The sequence below is a fragment of the Triticum aestivum genome, chromosome 2B, assembly GCF_018294505.1.
Source record: "Triticum aestivum cultivar Chinese Spring chromosome 2B, IWGSC CS RefSeq v2.1, whole genome shotgun sequence".
NCBI lineage: Eukaryota > Viridiplantae > Streptophyta > Magnoliopsida > Poales > Poaceae > Triticum > Triticum aestivum.
Window position 1 is genome coordinate 254,477,874 of NC_057798.1, and position 21,354 is coordinate 254,499,227.

The window sequence follows — 21,354 nt, forward strand, 5'->3', positions numbered from 1 at the left end:
CATGACCAGGTCAACCACTGCTGGGACTTCAACCTCAGTCGGATCTGTGGCACTCTTGGGCTGCGGAGCTTCTTCGGTAAAAGGATCTTCTTTGACTGATGGAGTATGGATATGCTCCAAGAACACATCACTGGGAATGGCTTCTCTCTTGGAACCTATTTTCACCAAATCATCAGCCGCTTGATTTTTCAGTCGGGGTATATGATGGAGCTCTAACCCTTCGAACTTCTTTTCCAGCTTTCTCACTGTTTTGCAGTATCCAGTCATGGATGGGCTTCTAATGTCCCACTCCTTCATCACTTGGTTAACCACCAAATCTGAGTCGCCATAAACCATAAGGCGACGGACGCCGAGTGAAATGGCCATGCACAACCCGTACAAAAGGGCCTCGTATTCTGCTTCATTGTTGGAGGAATCAAAGTGAATCTGGAGCACATATCTGAGCTTATCTCCTCTGGGGGAAACCAAGACTACCCCTGCACCGGAACCATTTAACATCTTAGAGCCATCAAAGAACATGGTCCAATGCTCCGAGTGAACTTGAGTCGGCTGCTGCTGTTCAATCCACTCGGCAAGGAAATCTGCTATTGCTTGGGACTTAATGGCTTTCTTTGCCTCAAACTTGATATCAAGGGGAAGGAGTTCAATCGCCCATTTCACCACTCGGCCAGTTGCATCTCTGTTGTGCAGAATCTCTGAAAGTGGAGCATCGCTGATGACTGTAATGGAATGATCAGAGAAATAATGAGCAACCTTCTTCGTGGTCATGTAGATTCCATGCATAAGCTTCTGATAATGAGGATATCTTTGCTTTGATGGAGTCAAAACTTCAGACAGATAGTACACTGGGCGCTGAACTTTGAAGGCTTTCCCTTCTTCCCGCTCGACCGTAAGTACTGTACTGACGACTTGTCCTGTGGCTGCAATATAAAGCAACAGAGGCTCTTTGCTGATTGGAGCAGCAAGCACCGGCTGGGTGGAGAGCAGAGCTTTTAGCTTGGCAAACGCTGCATCAGCTTCTGGAGTCCACTCGAACTTGTCTGCCTTCTTCATCAGTCGGTAAAGAGGCAATGCCTTTTCACCGAGTCGAGAGATGAATCGACTTAACGCGGCCAAGCATCCAGTAAGCTTCTGGACGTCATGCACCCGCACAGGGCGTTTCATTCGGAGTATAGTGCCAACTTTTTCTGGGTTAGCGTCGATTCCTCGTTCGGAAACAAGAAAACCGAGTAACTTTCCACCAGGAACTCCGAATGTGCACTTTGATGGATTGAGCTTGATATCATACCTCCTGAGATTGGCAAATGTTTCAGCGAGGTCAGTCAATAGGTCGGAACCCTTTCGTGATTTGACCACAATATCATCCATGTACGCTTCAACGTTCCGACTAATTTGAGTGAGTAAACACTTCTGAATCATCCTCATGAATGTGGCTCCAGCATTCTTGAGGCCGAATGGCATGGTGACATAGCAGAAGCACCCGAATGGAGTGATGAAAGCTGTTTTGATCTCATCTGGTCCATACAGACGGATGTGATGGTACCCGGAATAGGCGTCTAGAAAAGACAATCTCTCACATCCTGCAGTCGAGTCGACAATTTGATCGATGCGAGGGAGAGGAAAATGATCTTTCGGGCAGGCCCGATTGATGTGTTTGAAATCAATGCACATGCGGAGTGACTTGTCCTTCTTGGTAACCATGACGACATTGGCGAGCCACTCGGAGTGGTATATCTCTCGGATAAACTCTGCCGCCAACAGTCGAGCCACCTCCTCGCCAATGGCCTTTCTCTTCTGGACGGCGGACCGTCGAAGATGTTCTTTGACTGGTTTTGCTGTTGAGTCGACTCTAAGGCGATGCTCAGCCAGCCCCCTGGGAACACCCGGCATGTCAGCAGGCTTCCATGCAAAGATGTCCCAGTTCTCACGGAGGAACTGGATGAGCGCTTCTTCCTATTTAGGGTCGAGTGTTGTGCAAATATGGGTCGGAGCTGCATTGGGGTCGGTCGGGTGAATGTGAACAGGCTTCGTCTCACCGGACGACTGAAATGCTAATTTAGTGGCAGGCTTCTTGGCCCACAACAAATCACTCGAATCTGCATTCTTCTTGTACCCCTCCAGCTCTACCATCGTTATCTGGGAATCGGCAATTTTTGAGCCTTTCTGAAAACACTCTTCTGCCTTCTTCCGATTGCCAGTGATAGTGATCACACCCTTGGGGCCGGGCATCTTCAGTTTGAGGTACACGTAACATGGTTGAGCCATGAACCGTGCGTAAGCTGGTTGCCCCAAAATGGCGTGGTAAGCGCTCTGAAAATCCACGACTTCAAATGTCAGCTTCTCCTTGCGGAAATGCTTCAAGTCACCGAACACCACGTCCAGAGCTATTTGGCCGAGTGACTCGGCCTTCTTTCCAGGTATAACTCCATGAAAACTCATGTTGCTGGCGCTCAATCTGGACATCGGAATGCCCATTCCTTTCAGCGTCTCCGCATACAATATGTTCAGTCCGCTACCACCATCCATTAGCACCTTCATCAGTCGAGTGCCCTCAACGACCGGGTCGACCACCAAAGCTTGCCTCCCAGGAGTGGCTATATGAGTCGGGTGATCGGACTGGTCGAATGTAATGGGAGTTTGGGACCATCTCAAATAACTTGGCGTCGCCGGGGCGACCATATTGACCTCTCGGTTGATAACCTTCAATCTGCTTTTGCTTTCCACATTAGCAAAGATCATCAGAGTGGAATTAACATGAGGATATCCTCCATCACGTCCTCCTTGTCCTCAGCTTTGTCTGACTCCTTTTCCTTGTCCTTGGGTTGTTTTCCTTGGAACTGCTGGATCAAGAGCCGGCACTGGCGAGTGGTATGCTTCGGGTAGATGAAATTACCCTCTTCATCTTTCTTCATGTGGATGTGACACGGCAGATCCATCACGTCATTTCCTTCTTTATCCTTCACCTTCTTGGGGTTCCAGGATCCTTTGGGTTTTCCCTTAAACTTGCCCTGAGTCACGGCCAGAGCCTCTCCAGGAGCCGCTGGCTCGGCCTTCCACTTCTGCTTCCGACTGGAGTTTCCTTTCTCCGACTGACTCGGCTTGTACTTGCCGCTCCGGAATCAGTCCTCCTCTTCGCCATTGGCGTACTTGGTGGCAATTTCCATCATTCGACTCAGGGTCATATCTCCGGTCTGCCCAAACTTCAAACTTAACTCTCTGTTCTTAACACCATCCTTGAAAGCACAGACTGCCTGATGATCAGACACGTTCTCCACGGTATGATGCAAAGTGATCCATCTCTGAATGTAATCCCTTAAGGTTTCATTCGACTTCTGCACGCAGACTTGCAGCTCTGTCAATCCAGCTGGTCGCTTGCAGGTCCCCTCAAATGTCCTGACGAACACTCGGGAAAGATCTTCCCAAGTGTAAATGCTGCTTGGAGCTAACTGATTCAACCACGCCCTGGTCGAACCTTCCAACATGAGTGGTAAATGCTTCATAGCCACTTCATCTTTTCCTCCGCCAATCTGCACCGCCACTCGGTAGTCTTCAAGCCAAGTTTCAGGCTTAGACTCACAGGTCAACTTACTTACTCCAGTCACCAACCTGAAGTTGGGGGGAATCACCGCGGCTCTGATAACCCCGCTGAAACATTCTGGACCTGAAACATGTACTCGACTGCTAGTGGGCGCATCTCTGTCATGGCCACCTCGATGAGCCCTGTTCTGATCGACCAGGCCTTGCACGATGATGGATCGCGCGTCAAAGCCTAGTTCCCTGGGGTCGACCGGAGCTCTTCGCCCCACACTGAGCTGGCGCCTGTCATCTTGCTGCCGATGAGCGTAAGACCCACCTCTTGGGGGAGGAGTGGGCACTCGACGCCTATCATCACGATCGTATTGGTCACCATATTGGTCACGTCGATTCTCACGTCCCTCACGCCGCGGAGCCAATCTAGGGCTGTGAGCCGACTAAACCGTATTCGCAGTGAAGGATCGACTGTGAATCCTGTTGCGTGACTGTGACACGGCTGAATTCTGATCTCCTGCTGCTCGGAGCAAATCCCTAATCTGCATCAAGCCTCTGCCAGCCTCCGACTGAGAGGGCTGAATTGACTCAGCTATACGGGCTGCAGCTGCTAAATTCTGAATCAGGGTTCGATATACCTGAGTCGGCTGCGGGAAGAGTTGACATCGACTGGAGTCGGGTACTCGTTGCCGCGCGCGCTCGTCGAGTGCTCGCTGGAGGTTCTCCAGACGAGTGCGTTTAGCCAAGTTGGCCAAACGTGCCTCCTCCAAGGCGCGAGCCTCAGGGGTTTCTCCTGCGATGGGAGTATGCAGGGCATCCATGTTCCTGCGGCGAAGTTCTTCCCTTTGCAGGGAATTAAGTGGATCGGGTTGATATTCCTCATGGGCTTGAGCGGGGTCGCCTCCACCGTCCATCCCGTCGTCGCGGGGGAAGCCCGGAGGGCTATGAGGCCCGTTGACCATCAAGACCTCCGCCACCGGATCGCTGCTGTCGCACTCGGATGCGGTCTCTACGGAGCCAGTCGACAGATCGAACAGGCCGTAGAGGGATTCGTCGGGCTCGATTGCCGCGACTTGGGTGGTGGCCGACTGGCGAGCCACCGCGTACCTCACCCACCGTTGGAGCCTCGACCGACCAGAGCGCTTGCGCTGGCGGGAGACAGGGAGGGAGGACGACAGGGAAGTCGACCGATAAGGAGTCGATGGTTGTCACAGCAGAACACCGCGGACACACGCCCGAAAATGCGTCGCACCGCAGACGGGGAGCGCGTCGATGTCGAGTGGAGCCTCCTGAAGCCAAGCGGAGTCATCGGCGATGAAGGTGAGTGCGCCGAGACGAATCTCGCGGCCCTCGACCAAAACTCCACCAGAAACCATGATGAAGGCAATCGGAACAATTGCAACTTCTCCAAAAATCGCTAAGACACCTGCACCACGGTGGGCGCCAACTGTCGTGGTTCTAAGTCTGACAGTAGAATGGGGGTAGGTATGGAGAGGCAAGATCCTAGCTATGGAGCAGTTGTACAGACAAGGGATGTATGAGTTCAGGCCCTTCTCGGAGGAAGTAACAGCCCTACGTCTCGGAGCCCGGAGGCGGTCGACTGGATTATGTGTGTATCGATTACAGGGGTGCGAACCCTTTACACTGAGGAGGGGGGTGGCTTATATAATGTCTGCCAGACCCCTCCGGACCTCAGTTATGCAGGGTTTAAAGTACATTAAGGCCTGGCGTTTCTGGTAACGCGTAACATAAAGTGTCATCATGGCCACAAAGACTACTTAATTACAGACCGTTGAATGCAGAGTGGCTCTTGATCTCCTGGTGGTCGAGTGAGTCTTCATGGTCGAGTCCTTCGCGTCCGTCGAGTGAAGTCTCTCTTTGGTCGACTGGAAGGCTGCTTCTTCTGAGGGTGTCCTTGGGAAGGGTACTTGAGACAGGTCTGTGACCCTACCCTAGGTACATGACTTCATTAGAGGTGACGTATGTTCGGTGCTTGATCGGTCAGAATGAGAAGAAGTTCGACTACATCAACCGCATTGTCAAACGCTTCCGTTTTCGATCTACCAGGGTATGTAGACACACTCTCCCCCTCTCGTTCCAAAGCATCTCCTAGATAGATCTTGTGCGAGCGTAGGATTTTTTTTTGAAATTGCATGCTACGTGTCCCAACACGCATGCTCCCTCGCCGGGGAAACCAAACCCTAGCCATGGGTTTCTTCAGCGGCTCTGGCAATAGCAAGGGAAAGTTCACCTACGGCGCATTCTCCTCACGCGCGCTTCCCCCTCCGCCGCCACCAGTGCCTGCCCACCTCGTGCGGCAGCGCCTGCAGATTCCGGACTGGCACTGGCTGCACAGGCAGCCGCTACAGTACCCGGATGTCACGCTGCCGCACAACTAGCATATGGATCCACAGCGGATCCCGGTTCCGGTGGTGCCGTGGACGCATCGGGTGCACACCTAGGAGGTGCGCAGGCAGCGGGAGCTCCTCACATCGGAGCAACATCGGATCCCGACATACGCGCTGGACTCTTCGAATTGAGAAGTGTGGTTTGCCTTCGAGCATGAGGAGCAACGCCGCCTCGGCGCCCAGGAGCACCACACCAACCTTGCCCCACCCCCCGTCGTCAAGCCTAAGGAGGAGGAGGAGGAGGAGGAGGAGGCTGCGTACCTGGCGGTGCCGGTGACGGCCATGCAAACCTCCATCGAGGAGGAGCAGTGCAAGGCGGAGGCGGACTACCAGGCACGGCTGGCGGAGGCCCTCGCCCTCTCTGCGGTCGGCGACTGCATGGTGCCATCATTGCCGTCGAGGCTTGCCCCTCCGACGCCTAAGACCGAGCCACCGCCGATGGAGCCCGCCAAGTGCTACGTCTGGACCAGCGAGCTGTGCGAGTGGGTCCGCGCCCCCACCTCCAATCTACCTCAGCGCAACACCGGCACAGGAGGCCGTGTACCTCGAGCATTGGGGGTAGCTTGCGCTGACAGAGGAGAGCGTCGATGGCGAGCGGCTCATGGAGGGGGAGCGCGAGCAAGAGGAGCGCCGCCAAAAGGAGGAGGAGCGTCGTGCCCGCACCGGAGCAACCTAGCAGGCAGTGCAGTCACAACAAGGCAATGTGGACCGAGCCTGGGAGGTGGCATTCCCGTGGGCTAGCCCGACGCCATAGCTGGTTGACCTCACCGTGTTGCTTTGGACAACGAGGATGCCTAGGGCACCGTGCACGGCGATGCAAACCTTTTTATGTTTAATTTAAATTGGACGCCGATTTTAAATGCTTTATTTACTTTTAAGTTTGTACGATTATTATTTTTAAGCCAAGTCTAAAAAATATTGGTCAGGCCTGAGTTGGATGCACGTGCCGACCTAAATGGAAAAACGAACATTAACATCTACACGGCCGCAAACCAACCTGTGGTTGGATGGTCAGAGGGACTGTGGTATCCCCAGCCCATCAGGGTTCAAGTCCTGGAGCTCGCACTTATTCCTAGATTTATTTCAGGATTTCCGACGATGCGCATTCAGTGGGAGGAGACGTTCCCGTCGATGATGAGCTGCCTACGGTGACTTCGTAAATTTCAAGATGATATGCCGACTTAGTCTTTCGGAGGTGCTAATAGGGGTAGGGTGTGCGTGTGTGCGTTCATAGGGGTGAGTGCATGCGCGTGTATATGAGTGCTTGCGTCTATGTTAAAAAATCTACACGGCCACCCCAAACGAACAAAGCACACGTCCGTTTGGGTCAGCCTGTTGGAGTTGCTCTTAGAGCATCTCCAGCCGATTGGCCCCCCAAGACGCCGAAAAAGAGCCATCTGGGGCCGAACCGGCATTTGGTTGTCGCTTGGGGGCAATTGCGTTCCCAGTCGTCGGCCCCAGGTCGCCGCAAAAATTGCGCAAACTCGGCGATCTGATACGAAACTCGGCGACTTTTCATTGAAATTTGTACAAAAACAGAGAAACATACGAACTACGCCTAGCCCTACTACGCCGCGGCCGCCGCCCACCTTCTACATGCCGAGGAGCCTATAGAAACGGGTGTAGTCGCCGCCGCCGTTGTCGTCGTCGTCGCGCGCCCCTCCGGAGCCGCCGCCATCCCTACTTCACCCCTAGCCAGGGTCAACGACACACGAAGGGGGGTTGGACGGCCCGACCTCGTCCTCCTCGTCGCTGTCGAGGATGACGACGCTACCCTCCTCGCGCCCGTGGCGCCCCGCCTGGAGCTCCGCGTATGCCCGACGGTGGCGGAGCACCTACTCACGAACATCGTCCTCCCTCGCCCACTTGAGGGCGGCTCGTCGTCGGCAGCCATCTCCGCGTGCTCCGGCTTCACGGAGAGCAGCCCCAGCTCGGTCTTCAGCCAGACCAGGCAGAGGGAGCACGGGGAGGGGCGGCACCCTCATTGATGATGAGGGCGCCGCTGCGGGTGCGGCGCCGAAGTGGCATCTCCTCTGGCTCCAGCTTGACAGGGCAGAGCGCTAGCGAGCCGGAGCCCAACGATGAGGAGGTACCCGGCTCCATGCGCCGCGGCGTCCAGGAGCTGCCACGACGACAAGAGAATGACAGGCGCGGCGGGTACTCGAGGCGCGGCGTGTTGCCGGTCTTGATGTGGTCGAGGACGGCCTCGAGGGTGCGGCTGGGCACGCCCCACCCCTCGAGCCGCCCGTCGGCGTTGAGGCGGATGCGGGGGATGATGTCGTTGGCGGAGGCGATCGAAGTACATCGTCCACAACGTGTGGCTGTTGGCGGCGTACCTCGGCTCGTTTCGCTACGCCTCCTTCAGCGACGAGCGGATGCGGGCGATCTCGGCCCGCCGTGCAACCCCTTCCGGCACAGGTGGTACCGGGATGCCGCCGGCGCTCAACTTCCATGAGGCCGACACACGCATGTCCGGGGGCGCCGGATAGTCTGAAGGAAATATGCCCTAGAGGCAATAATAAAGTTATTATTTATTTCCTCATATCATGATAAATGTTTATTATTCATGCTAGAATTGTATTAACCGGAAACATGATACATGTGTGAATACATAGACAAACATAACGTCACTAGTATGCCTCTACTTGACTAGCTCATTAATCAAAGATGGTTATGTTTCCTAACCATAGACATGTGTTGTCATTTGATTAACGGGATCACATCATTACGAGAATGATGTGATTGACATAACCCATTCCGTTAGCCTAGCACTTGATCGTTTAGTATGTTGCTAATGCTTTCTTCATGACTTATACATGTTCCTGTAACTATGAGATTATGCAACTCCCGTTTACCGGAGGAACACTTTGTGTGCTACCAAACGTCACAACATAACTGGGTGATTATAAAGGAGCTCTACAGGTGTCTCCAAAGGTACATGTTGGGTTGGCGTATTTCGAGATTTGGTTTTGTCACTCCAATTGTCGGAGAGGTATCTCTGGGCCCTCTCGGTAATGCACATCACTATAAGCCTTGCAAGCAATGTAGCTAATGAGTTAGTTACGGAATGATGCATTACGTAACGAGTAAAGAGACTTGCCGGTAACGAGATTGAACTAGGTATTGGATACCGACGATCGAATCTCGGGCAAGTAACATACCGATGACAAAGGGAACAACGTATGTTGTTATGCGGTTTGACCGATAAAGATCTTCGTAGAATATGTAGGAGCCAATATGAGCATCCAGGTTCCGCTATTGGTTGTTGACCGAGAATAGTTCTAGGTCATGTCTACATAGTTCTCGAACCCGTAGGGTCCGCACGCTTAACGTTACGATGACAGTTTTATTATGAGTTTATAAGTTTTGATGTACCGAAGATTGTTCGGAGTCCCGGATGTGATCACGAACATGACGAGGAGTCTCGAAATGGTCGAGACATAAAGATTGATATATTGGAAGCCTATATTTGGATATCGGAATGGTTCCGGGTGAAATCGGGATTTTACCGGAGCACCGGGGGGTTACCGGAACCCTCCCGGGGGTTATTGGGCCTGCATGGGCCCTAAGAGAGAAGAGGAGAGGAGGCAAGAGGTGGGTTGTGCCCCCTCCCCTCCCTAGTCTGAATAGGACAAGGAGAGGGGGGCGGCGCCCCCCTTCCTTCCCCTCTTCCTCCTCCTTCCCCCTTCTCCTTCTCCAACTAGGAAAGAAGGGAGTCCTACTCCCGGTGGGAGTAGGACTCCCCCTTGGCGCGCCCTCCTTGGCCGGCCGCCCCCTCCCCCTTGGCTCCTTTATATACGGGGGCAGGGGGCACCCTAGAACACACAAGTTGATCTTCGTGATCGTTCCTTAGCCGTGTGCGGTGCCCCCCTCCACCATATTCCACCTCGATCATATTGTTGCGGTGCTTAGGCGAAGCCATGCGTCGGTAGAACATCATCATCGTCACCACGCCGTTGTGCTGACGGAACTCATCCCCGACACTTTGCTGGATCGGAGTCCGGGGATCGTCATCGAGCTGAACGTGTGCTGAACTCGGAGGTGCCATACGTTCGGTACTTGGATTGGTCAGATCGTGAAGACGTACGACTACATCAACCACGTTCTCATAACGCTTCCGCTTACGGTCTACGAGGGTACGTGGACAACACTCTCCCCTCTCGTTGCTATGCATCACCATGATCTTGCGTGTGCGTAGGAATTTTTTTGAAATTACTACGTTCCCCAACAGTGGTATCAAAGCCAGGTTTTATGCGTAGATGTCATATGCACGAGTAGAACACAAGTGAGTTGTGGGCGATACAAGTCATACTGCTTACCAGCATGTCATACTTTGGTTCAGCGGTATTGTGAGATGAAGCGGCCCGGACCGACATTACGCGTACGCTTACGCGAGACTGGTTTCACCATTACGAGCACACGTGCTTAAAGGTGACTGGCAGGTTTCTGTCTCTCTCACTTTAGTTGAACCGAGTGTGGCTACACCCGGTCCTTGCGAAGGTTAAAACAGCACTAACTTGACGAACTATCGTTGTGGTTTTGATGCGTAGGTAAGAATGGTTCTTGCTAAGCCTGTAGCAGCCACGTAAAATTTGCATCAACAAAGTAGAGGACGTCTAACTTGTTTTTGCAGGGCATGTTGTGATGTGATATGGTCAAGACGTGATGCTATATTTTATTGTATGAGATGATCATGTTTTGTAACCGAAGTTATCGGCAACTGGCAGGAGCCATATGGTTGTCGCTTTATTGTATGAAATGCAAACGCCCTGTAATTGCTTTACTTTATCACTAAGCGGTAGCGATAGTCGTAGAAGCAATAGATGGCGTAACGACAACGATGCTACGATGGAGATTAAGGTGTCGCACCGGTGATGATGGTGATCACGACGGTGCTTCGGAGATGGAGATCACAAGCACAAGATGATGATGGCCATATCATATCACTTATATTGATTGCATGTGATGTTTATCCTTTATGCATCTTATCTTGCTTTGATTGACGGTAGCATTTTAAGATGATCTCTCACTAAAATTATCAAGAAGTGTTCTCCCTGAGTATGCACCGTTGTGAAAGTTCTTCGTGCTGAGACACCACGTGATGATCGGGTGTGATAGGCTCTACGTTCAAATACAACGGGTGCAAAACAGTTGCACACGCGGAATACTCAGGTTAAACTTGACGAGCCTAGCATATAACAGATATGGCCTCGGAACACGGAGACCGAAAGGTCGAGCGTGAATCATATAGTAGATATGATCAACATATTGATGTTCACCGTTGAAACTACTCCATCTCACGTGACGATCGGACATGGTGTAGTTGATATGGATCACGTAATCACTTAGAGGATTAGAGGGATATCTATCTAAGTGGGAGTTCTTAAGTAATATGATTAATTGAACTTAAATTTATCATGAACTTAGTACCTGATAGTATTTTGCTTGTCTATGTTTGTTGTAGATAGATGGCTCGTGCTGTTCTTCCGTTGAATTTTAATGCGTTCCTTGAGAAAGCAAAGTTGAAAGATGATGGTAGCAATTACACGAACTAGGTCCGTAACCTGAGGATTATCCTCATTGCTGCACAGAAAAATTACATCCTGGAAGCACCGCTGGGTGCCAGGCCTGCTGCTGATGCAACTGACGACGTTAAGAACGTCTGGCAGAGCAAAGCTGATGACTACTCGATAGTTCAGTGTGCCATGCTTTACGGCTTAGAACCGGGTCTTCAACGACGTTTTGAACGTCATGGAGCATACGAGATGTTCCAGGAGTTGAAGTTAATATTTCAAGCAAATGCCCGGATTGAGATATATGAAGTCTCCAATAAGTTCTATAGCTGCAAGATGGAGGAGAATAGTTCTATCAGTGAACACATACTCAAAATGTCTGGGTATAATAATCACTTGATTCAACTGGGAATTAATCTTCCTGGTGATAGTGTCATTGACAGAATTCTTCAATCACTGCCACCAAGCTACAAGAGCTTTGTGATGAACTATAATATGCAAGGGATGGACAAGACTATTCCCGAGCTCTTCGCAATGCTAAAAGCTGCGGAGGTAGAAATCAAGAAGGAGCATCAAGTGTTGATGGTCAACAAGACCACCAGTTTCAAGAAAAAGGGCAAAGGGAAGAAGAAGGGTAACTTCAAGAAGAACAGCAAACAAGTTGCTGCTCAAGAGAAGAAACCCAAGTCTGGTCCTAAGCCTGAGACTGAGTGCTTCTACTGCAAGCAGACTGGACACTGGAAGCGGAACTGCCCCAAGTATTTGGCGGATAAGAAGGATGGCAAAGTGAACAAAGGTATATGTGATATACATGTTATTGATGTGTACCTTACTAATGCTCGCAGTAGTACCTGGGTATTTGATACTGGTTCTGTTGCTAATATTTGCAACTCGAAACAGGGACTATGGATTAAGCGAAGATTGGCTAAGGACGAGGTGACGATGCGCGTGGGAAATGGTTCCAAAGTCGATGTGATCGCGGTCGGCACGCTACCTCTACATCTACCATCGGGATTGGTTTTAGACCTAAATAATTGTTATTTGGTGCCAGCGCTGAGCATGAACATTATATCTGGATCTTGTTTGATGCGAGACGGTTATTCATTTAAATCAGAGAATAATGGTTGTTCTATTTATATGAGTAATATCTTTTATGGTCATGCATCCTTGAAGAGTGGTCTATTTTTACTGAATCTCGATAGTAGTGATACACATATTCATAGTGTTGAAGTGAAAAGATGCAGAGTTGATAATGATAGTGCAACTTATTTGTGGCACTGTCGTTTATGTCATATCGGTATAAAGCGCATGAAGAAACTCCATACTGATGGACTTTTGGAATCACTTGATTATGAATCACTTGGTACTTGCGAACCGTGCCTCATGGGCAAGATTACTAAAACGCCATTCTCCGGAACTATGGAGCGAGCAACTGACTTGTTAGAAATCATACATACTGATGTTTGTGGTCCAATGAATGTTGAGGCTCGCGGCGGGTATCGTTATTTTCTCACCTTCACAGATGATTTGAGCAGATATGGGTATATCTACTTAACGAAACACAAGTCTGAAACATTTGAAAAGTTCAAAGAATTTCAGAGTGAAGTGGAAAATCATCGTAACAAGAAAATAAAATTTCTACGATCTGATCGTGGAGGAGAATATTTGAGTTACGAGTTTGGTTTACATTTGAAACAATGTGGAATAGTTTCGCAACTCACGCCACCTGGAACACCACAACGAAATGGTGTGTCTGAACGTCGTAATCGTACTTTACTTGATATGGTGCGATCTATGATGTCTCTTACTGATTTACCGCTATCGTTTTGGGGTTATGCTTTAGAGACGGCCGCATTCACATTAAATAGGGCACCATCAAAATCCGTTGAGACGACGCCTCATGAACTGTGGTTTGGCAAGAAACCAAAGTTGTCATTTCTTAAAGTTTGGGGCTGCGATGCTTATGTGAAGAAACTTCAACCAGATAAGCTCGAACCCAAATCGGAGAAACGTGTCTTCATAGGATACCCAAAAGAAACTGTTGGGTACACCTTCTATCACAGATCTGAGGGCAAGATTTTCGTTGCTAAATTCGGATCCTTTCTAGAGAAGGAGTTTCTCTCGAAAGAAGTGAGTGGGAGGAAAGTAGAACTTGATGAGGTAACTGTACCTGCTCCCTTATTGGAAAGTAGTCCATCACAAAAACCGGTTCCTGTGACAACTACACCAATTAGTGAGGAAGCTAATGATATTGATCATGAAACTTCAGATCAAGTTTCTACTGAACCTCGTAGGTCTACCAGAGTAAGATCCGCACCAGAGTGGTACGGTAATCCTATTCTAGAAGTCATGTTACTTGACCATGATGAACCTACGAACTATGAGGAAGCGATGATGAGCCCAGATTCCGCAAAATGGCTAGAGGCCATGAAAGCTGAGATGGGATCCATGTATGAGAACAAAGTATGGACTTTGGTTGACTTGCCCGATAATCGGCAAGCCATTGAGAATAAATGGATCTTTAAGAAGAAGACTGACGCTGATGGTAATGTAACTGTCTATAAAGCTCGACTTGTTGCGAAAGGTTTTCGACAAGTTCAAGGGGTTGACTACGATGAGACTTTCTCACCCGTAGCGATGCTAAAGTCTGTCCGAATCATGTTAGCAATTGCTGCATTTTATGATTATGAAATTTGGCAAATGGATGTCAAAACTGCATTCTTGAATGGATTTCTAGAAGAAGAGTTGTATATGATGCAACCAGAAGGTTTCGTTGATCGCAAAGGTGCTAACAAAGTGTGCAAGCTCCAGCGATCCATTTATGGACTGGTGCAAGCATCTCGGAGTTGGAATAAACGCTTTGATAGTGTAATCAAAGCATATGGTTTTATACAGACTTTTGGAGAAGCCTGTATTTACAAGAAAGTGAGTAGGAGCTCTGTAGCATTTCCGATATTATATGTAGATGGCATATTATTAATTGGAAATGATATAGAATTTCTGGATAGCATAAAGGGATACTTGAATAAAAGTTTTCCTATGAAAGACCGCGGTGAAGCTGCTTACATATTGGGCATCAAGATTTATAGAGATAGATCAAGACGCTTAATAGGACTTTCACAAAGCACATACCTTGATAAAGTTTTGAAAAAGTTCAAAATGGATCAGGCAAAGAAAGGGTTCTTGCCTGTATTACAAGGTGTGAAGTTGAGTCAGACTCAATGCCCGACCACAACAGAAGATAGAGAGAAAATGAAAGATGTTCCCTATGCTTCAGCCATAGGCTCTATCATGTATGCAATGCTGTGTACCAGACCTGACGTATGCTTAGCAATAAGCTTAGCAGGGAGGTACCAAAGTAATCCAGGAGTGGATCACTGGACAGTGGTCAAGAACATCCTGAAATACCCGAAAAGGACTAAGGATATGTTTCTCGTATATGGAGGTGACAAAGAGCTAGTCGTAAATGGTTACGTCGATGCAAGCTTTGACACTGATCCGGACGATTCTAAATCGCAAACCGGATACGTGTTTTTATTAAACGGTGGAGCTGTAAGTTGGTGCAGTTCTAAACAAAGCATCGTGGCAGGATCTACATGTGAAGCGGAGTACATAGCTGCTTCAGAAGCAGCAAATGAAGGAGTCTGGATGAAAGAGTTCATTTCCGATCTAGGTGTCATACCTAGTGCATCGGGACCAATGAAGATCTTCTGTGACAATACTTGTGCAATTGCCTTGGCAAAGGAATCCAGATTTCACAAGAGGACCAAGCACATCAAGAGACGCTTCAATTCCATCCGGGGCCAAGTCTAGGTGGGAGAGATGGAGATTTGCAAGATACATACGGATCTGAATGTTGCAGACCCGTTGACTAAGCCTCTTCCACGAGCAAAACATGATCAGCACCAAGACTCCATGGGTGTTAGAATCATTACTGCGTAATCTAGATTATTGACTCTAGTGCAAGTGGGAGACTAAAGGAAATATGCCCTAGAGGCAATAATAAAGTTATTATTTATTTCCTCATATCATGATAAATGTTTATTATTCATGCTAGAATTGTATTAACCGGAAACATAATACATGTGTGAATACATAGACAAACATAACGTCACTAGTATGCCTCTACTTGACTAGCTCATTAATCAAAGATGGTTATGTTTCCTAACCATAGACATGTGTTGTCATTTGATTAACGGGATCACATCATTAGGAGAATGATGTGATTGACATGACCCATTCCGTTAGCCTAGCACTTGATTGTTTAGTATGGTGCTAATGCTTTCTTCATGACTTATACATGTTCCTGTAACTATGAGATTATGCAACTCCCGTTTACCGGAGGAACACTTTGTGTGCTACCAAACGTCACAACGTAACTGGGTGATTATAAAGGAGCTCTACAGGTGTCTCCAAAGGTACATGTTGGGTTGGCGTATTTTGAGATTAGGTTTTGTCACTCCGATTGTCGGAGAGGTATCTCTAGGCCCTCTCGGTAATGCACATCACTATAAACCTTGCAAGCAATGTAGCTAATGAGTTAGTTACGGAATGATGCATTATGTAACGAGTAAAGAGACTTGTTGGTAACGAGATTGAACTAGGTATTGGATACCGGCGATCGAATCTCGGGCAAGTAACATACCGATGACAAAGGGAACAACGTATGTTGTTATGCGGTTTGACCGATAAAGATCTTCGTAGAATATGTAGGAGCCAATATGAGCATCCAGGTTCCGCTATTGGTTATTGACCGAAAATAGTTCTAGGTCATGTCTACATAGTTCTCGAACCCGTAGGGTCCGCACGCTTAACGTTACGATAACAGTTTTATTATGAGTTTATAAGTTTTGATGTACCGAAGATTGTTCGGAGTCCCAGATGTGATCACGGACATGACGAGGAGTCTCAAAATGGTCGAGACATAAAGATTAATATATTGGAAGCCTATATTTGGATATCGGAATGGTTCCGGATGAAATCGGGATTTTACCGGAGCACCGGGGGGTTACCGGAACCCTCCCTGGGGTTATTGGGCCTTCATGGGCCCTAAGGGAGAAGAGGAGAGGAGGCAAGAGGTGGGCTGCGCCCCCTCCCCTCCCTAGTCCGAATAGGACAAGGAGAGGGGGCGGCGTCCCCCCTTTCCTTTCCCTTTTCCTCCTCCTTCCCCTTCTCCTTCTCCAACTAGGAAAGAAGGGAGTCCTACTCCCAGTGGGAGTAGGACTCCCCCTTGGCGCGCCCTCCTTGGCCGACCGCCCCCTCCCCCTTGGCACCCTAGAACACACAAGTTGATCTTCGTGATCGTTCCTTAGCCGTGTGCGGTGCCCCCCTCCACCATATTCCACCCCGGTCATATCGTTGCGGTGCTTAGGCGAAGCCGTGCGTCGGTAGAACATCATCATCGTCACCACGCCGTCGTGCTGACGGAACTCATCCCCGACACTTTGCTGGATCGGAGTCCCGGGATCGTCATCGAGCTGAACGTGTGCTGAACTCGGAGGTGCCGTACGTTCGGTACTTGGATCGGTCGGATCGTGAAGACGTACGGCTACATCAACCGCGTTGTCATAACGCTTCCGCTTACGGTCTACGAGGGTACGTGGACAACACTCTCCCCTCTCGTTGCTATGCATCATCATGATCTTGCATGTGCGTAGGATTTTTTTTGAAATTACTACGTTCCCCAACATAGTCGGCCTCGTAGAGGAGGCATGCCTCGTCCTCGTGGAGAAAGCGCCGGCTGAAGTAGTTCGCCGCACGGCGTTGCCGGGGTATCGCTCAGCCATTGCTCATTGGCGAGAAGAGGGGGAGAGTTGTTTCTGCAGTGAGACGAGGCGAGTTGTGGCGACTATGGCGTTTACCGGTGGGGAGGCCGGCTTTTATAGCCGAAGCGGGGCGGTGAGAGCCTACATGCCAGGCGACGCGTGGCGGGAGCGAGCGGGACGCGAGTCGGGGGCGCCTTCACTGCACCTCCCGTGAGGTATCAATGAAGGCTGACCGGCGCGACAGCCTTGGCATTGATTCCCGCGGGAACCGGGGCGATGAGGACGACGAAGCGACGTCTCGCTGACTCGGCGAGCTAATCCCCGTTCGCGACAAAATCGCTTTTCCTGGCGCCCCCAGGTGTCCCCCGGCGCGCTGGGTTCGTCTGCGTCCGCCGACCCCAGTTTTGACCCAAAACCAACAAAAACGGGCTCCCGAGGACGCGACTGGCCGTTTTTTGGGCGTCGGCAACAAAAAAAAGTCTGGAGCCTATTGGGGGAGGTCCTATTGCGCGCCTTCAGCGCCGCGCAAGCTAACCGGCGCGTGCAGCCGCGGCTGGATGGGCCGGCCCATAATGGCGCAGCGTGAAAAAAGGCGGCCGCAAAAAATGCTCTCAATCAGGATCGATCTCACGCCCTCACGCTTCCACAAAGCGAGGCTAACCACTTGACCAACCTAACTATAGTGATTCTTAAGAGCGTGAACATTTTAAAGAATAGAAACATAGACGCACTATTAATTCGCATTACACTGTAGCGTTTAGATTTTCCAATTATTTAAAAACATGTGCACATATTACAAATGAGGTTCATGCACATGCAAAAATAGTTCACCAAATAAAAAAAGTTCATGTATTCTAAATAAAGTTCACAGATTCAAAAGGTTTCATTGATTTTCAAAAAATGTCCATCGAACAATAAAATTAGTTCATCGATTTGAATAAAAAAAGTTCATCAATTTGAATAAAAAAAGTTCATCGAATATGAAAAAAAGTTCATCGATTTGAAAAAAGTTCACCGAATTTGGAAAAAGTTAATCTAAACTAAAAAAGTTCATGTATTCCAAAACAAGTTCAAAGATTCAATAGAGTTCATTGGTTTTCAAAAATGTTCATCGAACAATGAAAGTAGTTCATTGATTTGAATAAAAAAATCGTCGAATTTATAAAAAGTTCATTGGATTTGGAAAAAGTTCATCAATTTTGAAAAAAATTCATCAACGTTGAATAAAAAGTTCATCAATTTTGAGAAAAAAATTCAAAAAAGAATATAAAAGTTCATCAAATTTGAAAAAGGTTCAAGAAATTAAAAAAACAGTTCATGGATTTTGAAAACAAGTTCATCTATTTGAAGAAAATAATTACTAATTTGGAAAAAGAAAGAAGAAAAGGACAGCGAAAAAAGAAAAATAAATAAAAAAGGAAGATAGAAATGGATTGAAAACGTGTGTCTTATCACAATTAGTGAGGTAGTCAGGTTGGTTCCCCACGATCACTGATAACCAGCGACGCTGGGTTCGAATCCTAGGTCGAATGAAAGATGGGCCGGCCCACGAGATCCTGCTGCAGGCGCCGGTTAGCAAAAACAGTAGAAACCGGCGCCTGCAGCGCTAAATAGGGATTGCCGCCTATTGGGGCGCGGCTGGAGATGCTCGCTAGCGGATCCAGCGAGACGGCCCAAACGCTATAGGAGGAATATAAAAGTCGCTGGATGTGGTAGCATATGAGGAACCCTGCCGATCCATTCCTCCAGGGGACCGCAGGCGCCGCCATCCCCTGCGGCAACCGCCTACCCCTCCCCTACTACGCCGCCGGCCACCACCACTCTCCCTCGCCGCCATACCGTGCGACAACACCCCATCCCACACCTGTCGTCCGGCTCCGGCCACCATCCCCTGCGACTATCCCCTAACCCACACCTGCCGTCCGCCGCCATCCCCTGAGACAACCCCCTACCCAACACCTGACGTCCGCCGCCGGATACAACTACACTCCTCCGCCACTATCCCCTGCGACAACCCCTACCCAACACCTGCCGTCCGCCACGGCCACCACGATTCTCCTCCGCTGCCATCCCCTGCCACAACCCCCTACCAAACACCTGCAGTCCGCGACCGGCTACCACGACTCTCATCCGCCGACACCCCTGCGACAGCCCCACACCGCACCCCTGCCATTCTCCGCCGGCCGGCACCGCTGTCCTTGGTTGGCACCACCTCATTGCTTGAGCTATTATGCTTGGCTGCGTTTTGAGTGAAATAATCTCGCAGGAGCCGTAGCGCCGGCGAACAGTCCTTTTCCTTGTTCAATTTGAAGATATCGATTTTGGTTTGTGCAGCAATCGTAGTCCAAAAGGAGTCATTTTTATTCGGAGTCTGTCTGTTGAGAAGTTGTAATCCGGATCCTCCTCCCTTTTCCTCTGACTAGTAAACGTGCAACGCACGTCTCAATCGACATCAAATAATTGTTAATAAATAGTTGTCTAATATTTACATAGTTTTTCATCCGTACATATCTTTATTACTGATTTATAATGTTTTTCGGATGGAAGCAAAACTAAATTACGGATAAATAAAGAATGTGCAAATTAGTTCAAGATCAATAAATTTATGTAACTTATGTTGCTAGTACGGACACCCTAGTAGTCACTTATTTGCTACTATTTCTTAGCCATATCATCCTGATTCTACCCTTTGTCCCATCATAGAAATTGACACATCACACATGGCTGCAACAGTCTCAACGTGATGAAGAGCCAAATCAGTTTCCTCCTCCGTCTTACACATGACCTTGCTTCCTGTCATGTCACAAAAGAAGAAAACAGTCCCTTTCTCTGTAAGATTGAACAGAGTCAAGCCATAAAAGAAAATGGACAAGCTGATTTTTTCATCATGAAATTTTGTGTTTTGAAATAGTTACTAAATATGTAATGTTTAGTCCAGCAGCCAAATGGTTATACCCCAGAGTTGTTTACATCATTGCTTCACTCATGGTTCAGTGCCATGATGGCATAAAAGATATCTTAGAAAAAGCCGGATACATAGTAATGCCTAATTAACAGATGGTCAAAGCAATTATCAAAAAACATGAAGAGCAGGTTAACCATTGTTACATCCCAAATCTATGAGAACATCTGTAAATAATTATCTGTAATGGGGTGTTTAGAGTACACCTGCTTTGGTTGTACTGGGGTGTGGTCGAGAGTGGATGTTCGCATCCATTTCGAGGCTTCTTGTACATTGTATTTTCTCTCTTTTATAAAAGTATGCCTTTGGCGTACTCTCAAAAAAAAAGAATATCTGTAAATTGTAGAAGAAAATGGCGCAGTTATGAAAAGAAAACAAAGCTTTAACCTTGGTGTAGTAAAAACTAAAAGGTAACTTATCCCTACAGTCTAATAACAGAACAACACATGAGTAAACAACTTGCTGTTTTCTGTAAAGGGTGAATTTCATTGGCAGCATGTCTGAACTATCATAATAAAATTAGTCAGGCCTCCTAAATTTTGTTACTCAAGAAACTATCTGCAGGTCCCTGAAATTTTGCTATGCATTTTTGGAAGAGAAGAGCACCATTTCAAATTCACAATACTGCGTGATAGTTTGTTTCTCGAGCCTAAACAAAAGCAAAACTTCCTCTAGACACTTGCTTAATGTAAGAGCGGAACAAACTTTCATAATTTCAAACTGAAGATTTCAAAGTCATACACATGGCAGATAATTCATACTTTAGGAGGAAATTAGTTTGCCTCCAAATCCAACAGCAATCAACAAAAATACACATGGAAAATGGCATTTAATAGTACACTGTAAACAGAACACTGAATGGATAATGATACTAAAATGTGTTTACAAAGGTCAACAGAATACAGATCTTACCAACGAACAAAGATGAAGTGATGAACTGACCGGTTTCAGTGAAGTGGCTAATGTCATGACCTCGGTTTTCTGCTGAAGCAACTCATTTTCTCTTTCAGATAGCTGAACTGCTAAAATACCCACCTATGGAAAGTACCAAAATATTGAAGTGTTTACAAACAAAGAGATCATTTAGGCATGTATATATATGTAGGTCGACTGGTGGAGACTTCTTTGAATAAAAACTCACCTGCTACTATTTTTTACACAATGAAACTGTACGTGCT

At 48.3% G+C, this 21,354-nt stretch overlaps 1 long non-coding RNA gene and 1 pseudogene across 3 annotated transcripts in view; one reads left to right on the forward strand and one right to left on the reverse strand.

The window, feature by feature from the left end:
- The first annotated feature begins 18,944 nt into the window (after positions 1-18,944).
- LOC123044633 (uncharacterized) overlaps positions 18,945-21,354 on the forward strand; it is a 7,396-nt pseudogene continuing 4,986 nt past the window's right edge. Inside the window, exon 1 of the transcript XR_006420208.1 lies at positions 18,945-19,636. The product of XR_006420208.1 is annotated as an uncharacterized protein (transcript). The remainder of the gene's footprint in view (positions 19,637-21,354) is intronic.
- Positions 19,663-21,354, reverse strand: LOC123044634 (uncharacterized). Of its 2 annotated transcripts, none has more exons than XR_006420210.1 (3): positions 21,318-21,354; positions 21,089-21,211; positions 19,663-20,509 (listed from the first exon to the last, which is right to left on the reverse strand). It is a non-coding gene; the product is annotated as an uncharacterized lncRNA (long non-coding RNA). The 2 variants fall into 2 exon arrangements; XR_006420209.1 differs by lacking the exon at positions 21,318-21,354 and having other exon boundaries at positions 19,663-20,007; positions 20,383-20,509; positions 21,089-21,311.